The sequence below is a fragment of the Lynx canadensis genome, chromosome X, assembly GCF_007474595.2.
Source record: "Lynx canadensis isolate LIC74 chromosome X, mLynCan4.pri.v2, whole genome shotgun sequence".
NCBI classification, from domain to species: Eukaryota; Metazoa; Chordata; class Mammalia; order Carnivora; family Felidae; genus Lynx; species Lynx canadensis.
In genome coordinates, this window is record NC_044321.2 from 104779411 (window position 1) to 104785424 (window position 6014).

Below are 6014 nucleotides of genomic sequence, written 5' to 3' on the forward strand. Positions count from 1 at the left end.
ACAAATCAGGTCACTGAATGCTCACCACCTGCAGCCCATGAAGGAAGCAGGTCTCCCTTCCCCATCATTCATCCAAATCCCAAGGCAATTCAGGTGATGCATCCAGACCAGAACCCAGCCAGGGTTCCCTGGCAAGGAGAAGCCTCCAAGTCTGGGGCGCCTGGCTCCTCACACTAGCTCAGATATTCGAGGCTGGCTTTGGATTATGCGTATTTATATAGATGAGTAGCCACTCTCCCTGGCTCCCTCTCACACCCCACACCCCACATCCCAACTCTGGCCTGCAACAGAAGGTATACACAATCCTGGAAGGCGGGTGGTGTCTTCTTCACCTCCATTATTTTCCTCACTGCCACTTCATTGATGCCTGCTACCATGACTGGCTCTCTGCAAATGTTTGCTGAGTGGAGTCTCAGTTTTAGGCACTGTATTAGAAAACACCATAATGCTAATTCATGCTCACTATGTGCCATATGCTGTTCTAATAAGCAGCTTATGTGTATTGATGTACTTGATCTTCAGAGCATCCTTATGAAGTAGGGCTCATTTGAAAGATGAGGAAACAGAGGCATACAATTGATTGGGATCGCGTAGCTAGTAAATAACAAAGATGGTTTTATTTATTTATTTATTTATTTATTTATTTAAAATTTACTTACTTATTTTGAGAGAGAGAGAGAGAGAGAGAGAGAGAGTGAGAGAGCGCAAGTGTGGAAGGGGCAGAGAGAAAGAGAGTCCCAAGCAGGCTCCGCACCACCAGTGCAGAATAGAGCCCAACACAAGGGCTTTAACTCATGAAAACCACGAGATCATGACCTGAGCTAAAGTCAGACACTTAACCAACAGAGCCACCCAGGCGCCCCCAAAGCTGGGTTTTAGACCCAGACAGTCTGGCTCTAGGGATGGAAGATAAAATGAGAAAGTTGGGGGCTGCGGGGTGGGGAGTGGCAAGGCCCAAGGCCAAGCTTAGGAGCAGGGATTTCCCTGGGAAAGCAATCCCATCAGCCTGCGCCTGGCTGGGCCTCTTCAGAGACAAAAGCCCTGAATTTTGCAGGCTTGGGACATATTGGATATTCTATCAATCAGGCCTATGAATGACAGACCACAGCACCCTCATGTTTAGATCCCAATTTAGAGAAGACAGAAGCCACTGAGCCACCACTTAGCACTAGGCAGGGGGAGAGTGGATTTCAGGCCCCCAGTTTGTCCAGGGGTGGGCGCCAGTTCCTGAGCAACCACCAAGCAAACAGTGTAGCAGTGGGAGGAATGCCAGACATAGTTGCAAACAAGCCACTCCTTCGGCTCACAGCTAGAGGCTGGGTGAGGGTGGCAACATGGAGCCTGCTCAACACCACCCCCCCCAAACATCCCAGGTTTTGAATCGAACCCAGCCCCAGAAATAACCCACATGCAAGGCAGCCTCTTCCCCACACAAGTCCTCCAAGATAGTTAAGTCCTTCACTTAACTCAAGACAGCTCCCCCACTAGGCTGTTCCTGCTCTGGGTCCACTGAATCAATGGTTGAGAAAGCACCTTATAACCATGTAACTAACTGCTATAACCATGTAACTGCGTGGAGGGATTTGCATTCTTGCCAGGCATACGTGTTCCCTAGACATTTTTAGTGCCAAAGTGTCCTGTCTCCCCAAAGGGGAGAGCTATATCTGTTCCCTTCAACCCCGTCCAACCTGGCACTCAGGCTAGGGGTCAGCTTGCAGGGGGTGAGTGCCCGATGGGCGTGCCCACCAGCTGCTGGGGCCAAGCAGTGGTGGCTCAGGCCCTGGGGTGGTGACCTCACTTCCGCTCCTACCTCCCCACCTCCCTAGCACTCCTCCCATTTGAGGCCCCACCAGGCCAAAATCAAGAAGTCCAAGGTTAACTGTTCCTCCCCACTTTAAGAGCTAATTAAAATGATTAGCTACAATGAACTGTCAAACATTAACCAGAAGAAGCTGCAGGACCAGACAGGCCTCTATCTGGGGTACAGGGATGAGGGGCAGGACTCAAACTGCCATCAAATCCCATGGCTGGGGTGTTGGGTGGGGGGAGCCAGGGAGAACCTGGCTGAGCTGAGGTACCAAGGGGTCAGAAGGTGACTCTGGTGAGAAAGGCCATGTCCCTACACGCAGTCATGAGGAAAGGGCAGCAGAGTTATGGTGCGGTGGAGGGACCAGAAATTCATAAAGCGGCTACCGCCTCATTAGTTCCCCAAAGCAAGGCGCTTGCCGGTATGGCACCCCGCGCTGTGTATATGCTCAATCCCCTTGCCGGCAGAAGAGGAAGGAACAGAGAGGCGGGAGAAACCGGGAGAGCGGGAACGCGGGAGCGGGAGGGCTGGCGGCTTGCTCACACGGAAACTCTGGTCTCTGCCAAGAGGTCTCTATTTTGGCGATCTAATTATCCAAGTCATAGGTGTGTGTGTGTGTGTGTGTGTGTGTGTGTGTGTGTGTGTTACTCTAAAGCGCCTGGCCCCAGAGGCCCCAGGGGCCGGCTGCCGATCAATCTGGCAGCCTAGCCACTGTGCGGTCTGACCTCCCGCCCTCGAGCCTCGAGTTTTTGGGGGGCTGCTGTGTCGATCGGCCTTGTCAGGGAACCTGGGCTGCCCGGGTCGCGGGAAAACTGGCCCCCGCCCTGACTGGGGAATTCGATTCCGTTTCTAACCCCGGCTCAGAAGCCCGGGTTCCCCAACACACACGCGGTGGGGCGAGGCAAGGGCGGGACTCAACACGCCAGGGCTCTCCCACCATTCCCCGGGCCCCCAACTCTACACGCAGGGGCCCCAGCGCCCCCGATCCCGCCCCCTCGGGCAAACTTTTCCAGGTTCCCGATGGCTCGAAGAACTGGCGCCATCGACGTACCTGAGGCCGAGTGGGCTCGGTCGCCGGGCTGGGATCGGTCGCTATGGTCCCCTCCCCGCTCCGGGGGCCCAGAGGAGGGTCCCCACCCCCGCCAGCTCGCCTTCTCCTCTCAGAAGCCAGCCGGGCCGGTGGCGCCGGGACTTCGGCGCCGGCGAAAGGAGAAGTGGAAGTTGAGCGCGGCGCCCGGTCGGTCCCCGCGGCCGCCGGGGCCACCGTCCCCCTCCCTCCTTCCCTCCCTCTTTCCTCCCTGCCCGCCTGCCCCCGCGGCCCCGCGCCCGTGACTCACCTCGGCGCCGGGGCAGGCTGGTCCGGGCGGGCGAGGCACAGGGCTCTCCCACACGTCGCGCCGCCAATGGCAAGTTGGAGGGCGAGATGCAAATACCAGGTGAGACGCCGGCGCCCCTGATAAAACGACTCCGGGGGGCGGGGTGGAGTGCGGGGGGGAGCTGGGTGGCCGCCGGGGAGGGCCAGGCCGAGGGAGGGGGCAGCGGGGGCGCCCGGGGAGGGGGCGCGAGCCGGCGGAGACCTGCACTGAGACACCCGAGCGAAAGGGGAAATTGCACTAGAAACACACACGTCCCCGCAGGCGGCGGCTGGGGCGGGCGCGGAGGAGGCAGGGCGGGAGGGAGGGAAGAGCCGGAGGGAGGGACCGACGGGAGGGACCGCGGGCGGGCGGGGTGGGTGAGGGAGCGAGGGAGGGACGAGGCGTCTTGGTGGAAACAGCGCCCCTCCACCCCCGGCCCGCCGCGGTCGCCAGCACGGCAGGGGGAGCCGTGCCAGGGGCCCGCGCGGCCTCTCCTTCCCCTAGCGGCTCGCTCGCCCCCGGGGACCGCTAGAGCAGGGCCCCTGCAGAGCCCGTATTGCCCGCCCCTGCCTTGGCCAGTGCCCCTAAGTCGGCTAGCGCGTGGCGGGTGCGGGGCTCTCCTATCCCTGTCGGGGCCTTCCCGGTGAGAGGCCCCCACACAATGCCCGGGAGAGAAATCTATTCTCAGGGGACCCCGGGTGTTTATGTTCAGGCCCCTCGCGGCCTGCACACACCGCTCGCTTGACGCCTTTGGCCCATACGCTTGCACTCCAGATTATTGAGCGCCTGCTGTGTGCGGACCTAGCGGGAGGGCGGGAGGAGCGCGTGGGTGAGACAAGGAGATGCCCAGAGGATACAATTTGAGAGCTATATGCCAAACACCGCAGGATCCCGGGCCAAATGCATCATCGTGCGCTTGGGGTGACTGGAGAGTTTGGGGGACTTCTTAAGGAAGTCGAGCCTAGGGCTCCTGGTGGGGGAGACCAGGCAGACATGAATCAGGGGAAGGGCTGAGTAGGGAGAGTAGGGCTGACACAGCAGGTGCAAAGGCAGGCAGTGCTGGGGTGCTGGGGAAAAGTTCAGGCTCCCCTTCTCTCCAAAGCCAAGCTGCCCTGTTTGAGGCATCCACTTGTACCCCAGGCTCCCATTCTATCTCCCCCTTACCCTCTCCTCTGACCTGCCTCAGCAACCATAAAAAGCACCCACCCCCCATCTGGTCCCACAACTAAGAGGCTCTAGGAGGGAAATGGCTGGAAATTGTCACTTCTTATGGCTCTACATGGTCTGGAGGACGGGTGCACCCAAGCCTCAGCCTTTGAAGTTCCTTGGCAGAAAGCAGGAAAGCTGAAGGGGCCCCAGAGGACGACGGCTTTCTGTGGGGCAGGGGTGGCCAAAGGGCCTGAAGTTCAGGGACCTGTTCAACCACCAGCATCTGCCTGCTTCCCCAGCCTTGGGAAAGGATGGTCCCTGGCACAGGACTTGGGGACATGAGTGGTGGTGGATGATGGTGGTGAAGGCAGCTGCAGATTACAAGTTTCCAGGGAAAAACCTAGGGACTGGACTGGGGCACTGGCCCTCGAGATCTCTTGGCTACCTATATAGCCAAGTCCCTGAAATAAGCACCAAGAGCAGATTCCCACTTTTTTTCTTTTCTAAGTGGGCATGCTTTCCCCGGGGGGATTCCGGATCCTGGAGCCACATCATTGTCTGCTGGTCTCTGGTCTGTGAGGCTCCCTTCTCGAGGTCAAAGTCATGGTAGGTCCCACCTATCCCTAAACCCCCTTTATTTTGACTTTGAAACTCACCAGTGGACACAAACACACATACCTTTCCATTTTGCTAAGAGTTCATTGGTCTCTAACATCAGACAGGCCTGAGTTCCTATTCCAACTGCACCATTTATCAGCTATGTGTCTTTGGGCAAGTCACTTAAACTCTCTGAGCTTCACTTTCCTTATTTTTAAGTTGGGGATAATAAGAACCTACATCAAAAGGCTGTAGTGACGACTGAATAACATAACCCACGTCTATGGCAGTGCCCGGTGTCTAGTAACCCCTCAATAAATGTTAGCTACCTTCAGCATCATCCTCATCCTCACTGCACTTTTCTAACCCAGCTCTCAGGAGAGTCTGATCGGTCCAGGCCAGAAGCTGCTGAGGACGAATGGTGAGATCCCTCCTATAAATGTTTGTGGTTTAAACCAAATCTGAAGCTTCAAGGCATGGCAAAGCCAGAGGAGAGGTCTTCCTCTTGGGAAGGGCTGGGAAAGAGGTCAAGCACTGTGCCAACCAACTAACAGTGACTGGTCCTAATACCTGCCAGTGACCTGGAGCCCATTTGTGGGAATCCCATAAGTTCCCACCTTCCTCAGCCACTTGGAACTAACCACAGCACCGTAATCTGGGAGTTGCAGCCAAAGCAAACCCCACCCCCCCCTTCATGAATATCTTGTGCTGACCTCGCCTTGGGGAGCCATGGGCCACAAGAGTGACTTTCCTGGCTCCATGGCTCCAGGTCAACCAGGCTGCCCTTCCCAATGACTTTGCTGCTCCCCAGACTGCCAGCCCTTCCCCGCCTGGCTCCCCACTCTTCCATTTACCCATTGGGTGAGCCCCAGCCAGGAGGGACCAGCCGACTGAGATCACTACTCCTGATGACAGCCATGCTGTCTCTGCCAGTGGCTCATTCCCTGACTTGGCAGGAATTCCCCTTCTCGAGTTGCCCATGGATGCCCAGACTGCACCATCCAGTGTGCACTCTCAGTCTTTCTCCTTCCAGCCCGTCCCCCCTCACCCCTCCAACTCCGATTCAGTCCTCTCGAGCCTCAGAACATGGATCCTTCCAAGAGTGG

At 57.4% G+C, this 6014-nt stretch overlaps 1 protein-coding gene across 2 annotated transcripts in view; it reads right to left on the bottom strand.

Moving 5' to 3' along the window:
- The window catches only part of ELF4 (E74 like ETS transcription factor 4), a 42297-nt gene extending 38879 nt beyond the window's left edge, over positions 1-3418 (bottom strand). Inside the window, exon 1 of one of the 2 annotated variants that reach the window (XM_030304662.1) lies at positions 3145-3418. The gene's annotated coding sequence lies outside the window, so the exon portion shown is untranslated. Of the gene's footprint in view, positions 1-2858; positions 2986-3144 lie in introns of those variants that run through there. The other variant, XM_030304663.1, reaches the window with a different exon arrangement.
- Between the last annotated feature and the right edge of the window lie 2596 nt (positions 3419-6014).